The 11,167-nt window shown below is 45.1% G+C and overlaps 2 non-coding genes across 2 annotated transcripts; both read right to left on the bottom strand.

The window, feature by feature from the left end:
* Nucleotides 1–9,152: 9,152 nt before the first annotated feature.
* On the bottom strand, nt 9,153–9,234 carry trnas-cga. Its single transcript has one exon. It is a non-coding gene; the product is annotated as a tRNA-Ser (tRNA).
* Nucleotides 9,235–9,482: 248 nt separating this feature from the next.
* Nucleotides 9,483–9,564, bottom strand: trnas-uga. The gene has a single exon. It is a non-coding gene; the product is annotated as a tRNA-Ser (tRNA).
* Nucleotides 9,565–11,167: the final 1,603 nt, after the last annotated feature.

Raw genomic sequence — 11,167 nt, 5'->3', positions numbered from 1 at the left:
GTGTTGTTTTGTCGTGCGCGAAGAGTCATGAAGAAATTCAGAGGAACCGACTCGTCTTTTCTCATCAGCTCAATATAAATTTGCAAGTTGTATTCATTTGAGTTACTTCAACTTAAGACGTGTAGTTTTCATTTTCAGGCCTCTTCTGATTTGAAACGATGAGCTGACTGACTGAACTGCTGAGACTTCCCTCGACTTCATCACGTGAAGTTTCTGAAGAAACACGATTAACATATTAGCAGACGTCCCAGCATGCATTGTTTCTCTCCAGAGACTCCTTTGTTTTGCAGATCTGAAGAAAACCCAGAAGCTGTTTTTAAAACATGTTGAATTAAGTTCTGTTGTGTCTTCTCACGATAATGAAAGCAAAGTGGGAACCACGACGAAGCTCAGTGTTGGATTGTCCGCAGCCGATGGGAGTGTGCGCTATACCGGACCCTAGCACAGCACACACTCCTTAACGTTTGAAATCTCTTCTTTTAGCCGCCGACTTTTGGTCGACACTCTGAACTAGTCCCGTTGGACGTGTCTGCAGCTCGCGACGCTGGTGCTCACAGTATTGTAATCGACCGTGCGGGCATTTCAGGTTTGGTTTGAGGTTTAAGGTTCCGAAAATCCAGAGGAACCGCTGAGAGTTCAGGCGGGTCATCCTGTGTGGAAATGGGGAACTTGTAAGTCAGCTTTGGTTCCGCTAAGGTATGGGGTTCCACAGGGATCCTTACTACTTCCCCTTTCGAGGCTGCCACTCGGTCAGGTGGGGCGAGCTGCTGCATACAACCGTCTTTACGAGGATAAATAAAGTTGAATTGAAATTGAATGGCCAGCACTGGGGGGGAGGGGGGCAGCAGGACTATCTGACTCTGCCACAACTTTCTCCGCTCCGCTTCCAAACTGCTGCCAAGCAAACCAATCAAACCACGGCTGCCTGTCGTCACAATCCCCGCTGAGCCGCTGCAACTCACAGGGAAAACCTCCAAGCTGCTACTCTGCCAAACCGCAAATCTGCCAAACTGCAGAGCTGAGCGGTTTCCGGATCCTCCAACGCCTCTGGTACTGAACTGTGTCTCCCTGCCTTTGTTTAAAATCAACGACTTAGTCCTAACAAAACCACACGTAACCGGACTAAGAGCCTCCAGTCACGTTAGCAGCTCTGAGATTTACCCTTCAACACCGTCAGACTATCGTCTCTTGATGTTCCACAGATTGGTCTTTCCTTGTCAAAATCCCGACGCCTACGTGACCCACAATGCAACCGTTTAATGGCATGGCGTGGTCTGTGCGCGTCTTGTGCATCGCGCATTTGCGGCTTTATTCAGGACATATACCAGAACATTATAAGTCAGACGCTTTCCTGTAAAAGTGTCCGGTGAAGTTTTTAGACCAGCATTGGTTTCTGATATTGAGTCTCGGCACTTCTTTATTGCTCTTAATTGTCTCTACTTCTTTGCTGTTCTTCTATTCTGAAAAGCTGTTTCCCGCTGGGATACTAAAGTTCAAAAGAAAAAAATCCACATACTTTTGGTCACGCGCTGAACTGTGTGTTGAAGACAGACGCGCCTTGTTTCGGTTGAAGTGTTTATCTCTGCGGGCTGTGCGCGACCTTTGACCCTTTACATACCTGAGGAAGGAGAGGCCGCGGTGGAGGGTCGTGAATCATTGATCAGTGCCTGATTGGTCCATTGTGACGGATTTGACAGACAGGAGACGGCGGAAAGATCGATCACAGATGAAACACCCGATCGATTCAAAGGTGTGATTACGTCACCAGTCAGGAATCCGCTGCCACTAAAGATACGACTGTGATTATGACATATGATCGGATCTTTTATTTAAAACAGCGACAAACCGAAGCTTTTATAGGAGCAGTTTAAGCATCAGTCTGCTGTTGTAACAAATCCCATGTGTAGAGGCAAACGGACACGGTCGGAAACCCCCGTCAGACTCGGTCAGTCAGGGACAGGTTTGTTTATAGGTCTGTCCTGCCAAACATCATCTACAACTTTGAAACAAAGCCTTTAGTCTTGTCCTGTCTCTGATAATCGAGTGTTTCTGGGATTTTTTTTAATTTAAAAAAAAATTGTTTTGTTAATGTGGTCTGTCCATTGTTATTGTGACACCTTAAAATAAAGGGACCAAACTTCTGATCTCCGGACCGGACCTGAACTTTGGACCTATCTTATATGGGACAAACGACCTGAAGACACCGTGGATGCCTTTAGTAAGGTCTGTCTTCACTAAGGACACATTTACAGTGATATATAGGCCATGTGGACACCTCGCATAGGACTGTAAACACTGTTGACATTTGTAAAAAAAACCTTTGGATACTGCGGACAGATTTTTAACGGTCTGAAATAAAAAACAAACATCTTTATTCTGTCCAGCAGCTTGGAACTTGATGACACTTGTTTGACAGTTTGTTTTTATTGTCTTAGCATCGTTCTACTGTGACATGTATAAATAAAGTTTACTCTCTTGTTAATGTCCAGCTGGACCGTCTTGGTCCTGCAACCACAGGACTCACTTTGGTTCAGTCCTGGCTGCTCCACTGGGCACAGACACCTGTCTGTGCCAACTGCACCTGCACAGGTGAGGGAACAGCTTCTCCTTCACCGTGGAAACGTCGAGCTCACACAAAGCCGCAGTGTTTACTGCCCCCTACAGACCACCTGTAGAAGGGACACATCTTTTTTCTTTTCTTTTCCTGAAATCCTCCCATTAGTCACCAAAGAAGTCGCCTCCTGTCCAAACAAACAACTAGATTCAAACCATTTATATGGTTTTATGGGCGTAGTTGTGTTGTGGACTGAGTGTTGGTTTTAATCTCAGACAGGAAGGGGGAAACAAACACCCCTCCACTAACACACACCTTGGAGAGATCACCACACTGAACACAACCTTTTCCCATGTCTGCTGAAGATTCATCAGTAACAGGTGGTTACGGTATGGATTAAAGCGAGCTCATTATACGGCTCAGCATTTGTCCGACTGGTGGTGTAACGTTGTTGACTGAACGCTTTATCCAATAGGCAGCGAGTTTCTGCGACACTAAAAGTTTCTGCTTAGACTTTGGTTTAATTTGATTTTGACTCCGCTGCCACCTGCTGGTCCAACAGTCCTTTTAAACCCAAGCCTCATGTTTGCTCAAAATAAGCCTGTTAAGGTTTTACCAACATGATCGTTTTCAGATATTCATCAGACATTTTCAGAGTCTCGGTTTTCTTAAAGTGGACAAAAGATTTATTCAAGGAAGTTAGGTTTCACTTAGACAGTTGCAAAGGATGCAGCTCCTGGTTTTATCAGAGGTTGAAGCAACAATAGAGAGTGTAAGGGATGATGTTACCTACAAATTTCGGGGCTCCGTGGGTAAAAAGACGTTCTTAACACGCTGCACTTCTGGATCTGAGGAGTTTTAAGGTGTTTCTTGTTGCTCATAGGTGTCGTTCTCATTACTTCACTGAGACAGTTCCTCCTGCCTTTCACATAAAGTTTATCATTTCAAAATAAATTTATGGCAACCAGGACATAGGTTATCTATCAGCTTTATTCTCAGGCTCAAATTTACAAATCAGATGTGATATTTAAGACAGAGACCGACATCACGATGACGGATGCAAACAGAAATGTCAGACACCACAAAGTTAGATCATGTAAAATCTACATGACCCGAGATTAAAATTGAAAATTTCCAAGTAAAGTAAAGCTTCAGGTTTTTTACGTTTAAAGAACTGACATGTAGAATATAAAAAGGAATACCAGTCAAACAGAGGGATGAATACTGAAGGAAGTGATCATAATGTAATAATAAAAACCCAGATATAAAACCAGGAGATTTTAAAAGGTAACACCACACAATTTAAAACGTTCTCAACATGTGTAGTCAGCTTTTCCAACAACAGCTCAGAAAATACAGAGACAAAGAAAATGAACTGCTGACTACGAAGAAAGACGTCATTATAACAGTATAATCTGATTTCCACCTGAGTGTTCGTAGAATGTTATAATTTCAAACAAAATTACATTTGAAACAAACACAATGCATTCCTAGTTTTTAAAATAAAAACTGACTATAACCAGCTCTCAGCATCATCATTTTATACTGTATTTGATGTCTGTATTTCTCCTTGTTCTTACTTGTATATGTGTTCTGGTGTTTTAGCGGCAGTCTTAACACATGATGTCACTCCGCTCCTTCCCAGTTAACCAATCAGAGACGCATGATGTCTTCAAGGCCATGAGGATCGGCGCTCATGTCCCCGACGCCTGTGGTCAACCAACGCTGAATGAGAGGAGAGGTAGCTGCAAGAGAGGACAGAGAGCAGATTAAACCAAAACGCAAACTGCACGTATGTACTCATTGGTGGGGTTTTTTCTGACATGTTGTGGCCGTTGTTGTTGTTGTTGTTGTTGAAAACCACCTGTTCTCACCTGCAGTCAGTTGTTGTTGTTGCTGAGACCTTTGAGCTTGTCTTTGTCTCTCCTGACTTCTCTCCTTTCCCGCCGCTGAGATCGACAGCGCTGCCATCTTACAAACACTGATTCTCTCCTTGGTGCTTGCGGCTCCGCTGCCAGTGCTCCTGATCGTCCAGTCCCTGCTGCTGATGACCTTCCCCCCCGTGCTATTGGTCCTCCCTGACCCACAGGAGCTGCTGGTCCTTCCTCCAGCTTGGCTACTGATTCTGTCATTGCTACCTGAGCCACTGAGTTTCAACCCACTCCCGGTGCTGCTAATGCGATTCCCACCTGCTGTTGAACTATTCAACCACCCACCGCTACCCCCGCTGACACTCATCCTCCCCCCAGGGCTCGGGGCTCTTTGGCTGCTGGTTGTCCTTCCTCCACTCGATCGGCCTGCACTCCCTACACTGCTCCTGCGTCCATTAGCTGAGCCGTAAACAGGCTTCCATTCACCACTGCCATTGCTAGCCATTCTCCCAGGGCTGCTAATCCTGTGGCTGATAGGTGAGCTGCTGAGTCTGCCTCCACTACCTGAGCTACTTAACTTACCACCACTTCCTACGCTGCTGCCGCGCCTAACGACACTACTTGAGCTGAGCCTGCCACAGCTCCTAGCACTACTTGGCGCACTGATCACATGGCCATCATTATCACTGACCCTGTCTGCACTACCGACACTATTCAAACATCCAGTACTGCCACCATAAACTCTCCACTCCCCACTCCATCTACTGCCAAACTTCCCTCCTTCTTGTGCAACTGGTGCGCTTGTTGCTAGTTGTGGGGCCACTGACTGGCTGTCTTCGCTCACTGCACTGGGTAAGCTATCGCTACTAGCCAGGCTGTTCATACGTCCAGTCATGCCACCATAAACTCTCCAACCTCCACTTCCTCTTCTGCCAAACCTCCCTTTTTCTGGTGGGCTTGTTGCCAGTTGGGTAACCGCTGGTGGGCATTCTTCATTTCCTACAGTGGGCAAACCATCACTGCCAGCCAGGCTGCTCGTAGATTTAAGACTGGGACCGTCAACCATGCACTCCCCTCTTCCTATGCTGCCAAACCGCCCTGGCCCGTGTCGACTTGTCGCAGGGAGCATGGCCACTGATGGGTTTTCTTCACTGCCTGTGATGGGTAAGTTAACTCCATTGTCCACACTACTCTTATGTCCAAGAATGCCTCCATAAAACATCCACTCTCCACTTCCTCTCCTGCAGAATCTCCCTGTTTCTGGGGGGCTTGTCACAGGGTCTGTGGCCACTGATGGGCTTTCTTTGTTCCCATTGCTGGGTAAACTAGTGCAGGCATCCAGACTGCTTTTAGGTCTAAGACTGCATCCATAAACCATCAATTCTCCACTGCCACACCTGAATCTTCCCCCTACTCCTGCTGTAGCAGCAGCTTCTGCATTACAACTGTCTGTACCTGATGAATTGGCAGCCGTGCCACTACAACTAGCTGCAAGATTACTAGCCATTCCACTGTTGCTAGCAGCCATACCTCCTGAATTACTAGCCACACCGCTACCCATACTGGCAGTCTCTTTCTGGTCGTCTGAGCCATACTGGCCTCCTGGACTGCCATCTTGTCTCTGGACATCCTTGTTATCTGCAGTGCTGCTCATATCTTTGTACCTATCTCCAGGACTTCTTGAATCTCTTACACTTTTCCGATACAGGCCTCCAAAATCAAGCTGCTCTTCTTTGTATGCAATACTACCACCACTTGGACCTCCCATCTCCAAGCTTCCCAGACTGGTGCTCTGCTGAAGGTCGCTGTCTTGACTGGTTGGTCTAGAATTGATGTTGGTACTATTAAGAGTATCTCTTCTTCCTTCTTTACCTTTGAATGATCCATAACACAAACTCTCCCCATCTTTCCCTGAAATGGTGACTCTACTATTTCTGCCCTCTTCTGGCAAAGCTCGTTCTCCGCTAAATGATAAGGACTTGCATTCCTCTTTTATTGAGAGAATGTATTTCTCGACTAGTCTCACGTGTGCATTTGCCTCAGTTAAGCATGCTTCCTCTTCTTCTTCTTCACCATTTGGACTCAGGCACCCCTTAGTCCCGACTGGATTCAAACATGTGTCTGAGTCATTTGGACTGGGATACATTTCTGGACTCAGAAACGAATCAGGACTTTTGATATGGTTTTCTAGATCAACTGGGCAAAATACTTGATCTTTCATGCTCATTAACACTTCTGTCTCAACTGGGCTCAGACATATTTCTGGACTCAAGCATGCAACTGTTTTTATTGGGCTCAGGAATACATCTGTTATACTTGGACTCAGAAGCTCTTCAAGGTCAGATGAACTCATAGCCACCCCAGAATCTGTTAGACTTGTAGCCTCTTTTGACTTTTTGGTACTCAACAATGCTTCTTGACTTGCTACATTAACCGACTCAATAGGGGCCACCTTTACCTCTCTGGTATCATGGGGACTGTTGACTACTTTCCCTTTATTCATTTCTAATTCTGTTGTTTTCAAAATCTCTGTACTTGTAGTTTTACTCTCAAGGTTGCTGTTGCTGAGTGGGCTACTGGATGAAGAAGTTGCAATGGTGGACCTTGTATTTGCATCCTGCTTGACTTCGTTTTGTTTGCTGTTGGACGTAATGGAAAATGCTGTATTCTGATCAAACCTTGTGACAAGCAAAGAACCTTCTACTCCTAGTTTTTCTTCGTCTACCTTCTTTACTTGCCTTTCTACATCCTTGTCATCCGCCAGGGTCCCCTCACTGGAGAACTCACCATGAGCCCCCTCAGACCTAGGACGGTGGGATCCAGACACCTCAAATGGTGTGAGGGCAATTTCATCTCTATCCCCGACAGTTTCTGATAGAATCTCCAACTTTAAAGACATAACCTGTGCAGGATCTGGTTTTGTAGCTTGGATGGAGCCCTCAATGTGATCCATTACAGCTAAAATCGTAGTTTCTTTCTCTTTCTTTAACTCTGCAGCAGTTTGTTTGCGGGGATCAGATGTGGTTGTCTGTGTTTCAAAATGTGGTCCTTGCTTTATTTCAGTTTCTGCACCAGGAATGGTTTTGGTGAGCTCTGTTTGAATGTGTGGCCAAGTTTTATTATCCTGTGAACCAGCTTCTTTGGTAGTTTGTTTGGAAATAAAGGTCTCTGGTTCAGTTTGAACACCAGCTCTCCTTGCGGATTGTGTGTCAGAAACCAACATGGTGATCCCCGTTGTTGTAGGATTTATCTCCATATTAGAAGCTTTGAAGATAGCTCCTTTGTCTAAACCTTGGCTGATCTGAGCCACGTGGATGGATTCCCACCCGGTCCTTTGGGGAAGAGCTCCTGTTCTCAAGTCAGTCAGATTTGAATTGTTAATCGATGTCAGTGGTGAGCTCTTTGAATATTTACTTTGGATCCTGGTTGACTGGTTTGTGGTCAGTGTTTCTGTAAGCCGGGTAACTACAGGTGTTTGTCTGACAGTGCTGACGTGGCCTCCAGAGAAAGTCTGAACCTCCACCATCCAAAGATTTCCTCCCTGAACACTGACTACTCTGTCCGGTGTGACTTTTCTGGAGGCAGCAGGTCTGGTTGAAGCACAGAAAGACCTGATGGTAGGCATGGAGTTTAAGTGAAGACTTGAAACTCTGTTTGAACATAAAAAGACAAGAAGAAGGGCAAGAACAAAGCTGACATTATTCTTCAAAGCAAAAAGGCATGAAACAAATCTGGGTAATGCTTTAAATTATGGGTCTTGTAATTTCTTAATAATTTCCTAGGAAGTTTTCCAGAACATACCAGTGTTTTTTTGCTGTAGCTCTTTAACTACAAATTACCGAATGCATTCTTAACTTTTTTGCTGACCATTTTCAAATGCGTTCTCATTTATTTCCAGTCCTGAAATGTGTTTGAGTTATATAATCCATCACAGTGAACATCAAGTGTATAGATGCAGATTGGTTTGAAAAGTCTGCAGTCTGATAGTTGTTTTCATTGTGTTTGTTGGTCATTTTATTACCTGAGGGAATAAAATTTATTTTTCTTGTGTATTGTCTATAAAGAGCAGCAGGTGTAATCAGTCTGTTTTTACTGTGTCTTCCCTGAGAAAGGCCATGTGAGGTTTGAAATGGTTGGTGTTTTAATCCAATATGCAAAACTAAATAAAGGCTTTGTAACTATAAAACTTTATGCAACCTTTCGGCTTCCTCTGCCTAAGAGAGTCAGAAGTTTCCATTATCGTTAGCTCGTACCCCTCTCGCCTTAGTCCATCCAGCAGTCTCTTGTAGTCTTGCATCTCGGTCTCAAGCCCATTCTTGATGTCCAGCAGGGCCTGATGATCTGCAGCCTGCTGAGCTGCAGCCTGCAGCACTGACTCCAGGTCTCCGCACAGACCGTCTGCTCTCTGCTGCAGGACTGCCAGCCGCTGGACGAGGGACTCAGTCTGCTCCAGACCAGAGTCCTCCAGCAGGATGTTCTACACAGACAAAAAGATATATAATGCTGCATGTTAGTGTTATGTAGAGGATAGTCCTTCTCTTGCAGCTTTATTGAGAACTTTAAACTACACATCAAGTTCTGTATTTACAATGTAAGGTTAAATTTGCAATGGATTTGGCTTACATTGCAGACCTACCTGTAAACTGGTCAATTGTACTGTATGAGTATATATTAGATTTGCATTGGTAGAAATAAATGCACAGTAATGAGTCTTTCAAGCAAAGAACCGCTGTGAGCAGGGTTTGAACCTGCGTGGGGAACCCCCATTGGATTTCGAGTCCAACGCCTTAACCACTCGGCCATCACAGCACACGTACCATGGCTCAGTAAATCATGATTTAGCGACCTACAAAATCCAGGTTTTCACACAGATTTTCAAAAATTAAGTCCGTGTGGATGAGTACATATCTGACACCCTTTTTTTAAAGTCACCATGTGGTGGTAGAATCAAGAATGACCCATCATGGAATTGAAAGGGGGAGGCAGCACCAGAGGTTTAAACATATTTCTATATATAGGAATCTAAAGCAAACTGACAGATACGAACATTAGCTGAGCGCTGTGAGCAGGGTTTGAACCTGCGCGGGGAACCCCCATTGGATTTCAAGTCCAACGCCTTAACCACTCGGCCATCACAGCTACTGCTTACTGTTACTGCAGCCAAATGACATAAATCAAACGTTAACCGCGCTTGACTCTTTGACCTGTATCACAAGGGTAATCTTTCCATGAGCTCAGCGCTGTGAGCAGGGTTTGATCTGGTGACACATACATGAGAATGGTGTGAATTTTCTTATCGAACGCTCTGCGTCTTAAAGGAAAAGACCCTCGGGAATACAAATAAAACATGTAATGTGTAACAAAGTAATACTGCAACTAACGGTTATTTTCATAACTGATTGATCTGTTGTTTAATCGTTTTGTGTATGAAATGTCACATGATGAAGACAGTGCTGATCCCAGCTTCACAGTATCCAAAGTGACGTTTTCAAATGTCTTGTTTTGTCCGACCAACAGTCCCAGATTTTCATTTTCCTGTGACAAAGAAGCAAATCGTGCCATTTGAGAAGCTGGAACCCGAGTAGTGTGCGCATGTTTTTCACTTTCTTTGGTTGAAAAACAAGTAAAATGTTTAATCAAATATCAGAATAGGTGCCGATTATTTCTCTCCACTAGTGGATTCAGGGCTACGACACAGTAATCCTTTCTCAATCCTTGTGTTTCTTAAAAGCGTTATGAACAGGTCATTACTGACGACCCTGATCACCAGCACAGGCGCATGTGTTTGCTTGTCGATTCAGTTGTTTGTACTGACGTGACGATGGATGTATTCAAAGGGAAGAGGGTCCACTCAGACCGCTGATGTACGGGACCCAGATGTTTCTGCTACACCACTTTACTTTCGGATAACAATAGGACAAAGATTTGTCTTTACGTTGTTATTATATTGGAGGTGTTGTCTTTCACAGAAAGTGCAGTAGTAATCGTTGCATCTAACCAGGGTCTGCAGCTGCGTCAGCTCTTCCTCCAGGCTGGTTGCCGTTCTTCTCAGCTCCAGCAGCTCGGCCTGGACGACCTCTGGGGGGCCAAAGGTCACCTCTGGAGAACTCAACGCAGACACCTGAACACAACACACCTGGTGAAATGCTGTTTTACATGATGAAAATCTTCCACTCTTCAATCATGTTTCCTTTATTTCAAAATAACAGCGTGTTGTGGATGTTTGTCTACCTGGGCATCGAACCAGAACTCATTCTGGTTCTTGTTGAGCAGCATTACACTCGTCTGTCTCAGGCCGTCCAGCTGCTGGATCAGGTCTGTCGACTCAGCTCTCTGTATCTCTACGGTGACGCCCGCTGACACAAGGGCCAGGAGACCCTGCATATCCTGCGCAGGAAGACAGGAAACGTGACATAGCTGCAGGTGGTTTGTCTGAATAATGCAGGTGAGTTTTTAAAAATTGTTTTACCTGTTGGTGTTGCAGCTGCAGCTCCCTCAGTTGTCGCGTCTGATCATTCAGCAGACTCTGCAGCTCTGGCAGTTTGTGGACCTTCAGCTCCTCTTCCAGCAGCCTCAGGTTGCTAAGCTCCGCCTCCAGACGAGCACGATGCTCACGCTCCTTTTCACACCTGTTCACACAGCAGGGGATGATGGGATTTGATGTGATGATGGGAGGATTTTTTTTAAATGTCTGCACATGCACTGCATGACTGTCGTGCTGTGTGCTGAAGGTGTGTGTGGA

Source organism: Xiphias gladius, chromosome 3 (assembly GCF_016859285.1).
Source record: "Xiphias gladius isolate SHS-SW01 ecotype Sanya breed wild chromosome 3, ASM1685928v1, whole genome shotgun sequence".
Taxonomy (NCBI): Eukaryota; Metazoa; Chordata; class Actinopteri; order Istiophoriformes; family Xiphiidae; genus Xiphias; species Xiphias gladius.
Note: the sequence above shows the minus strand (reverse complement) of the source record. Positions and strands in the feature narration are given on the sequence as shown.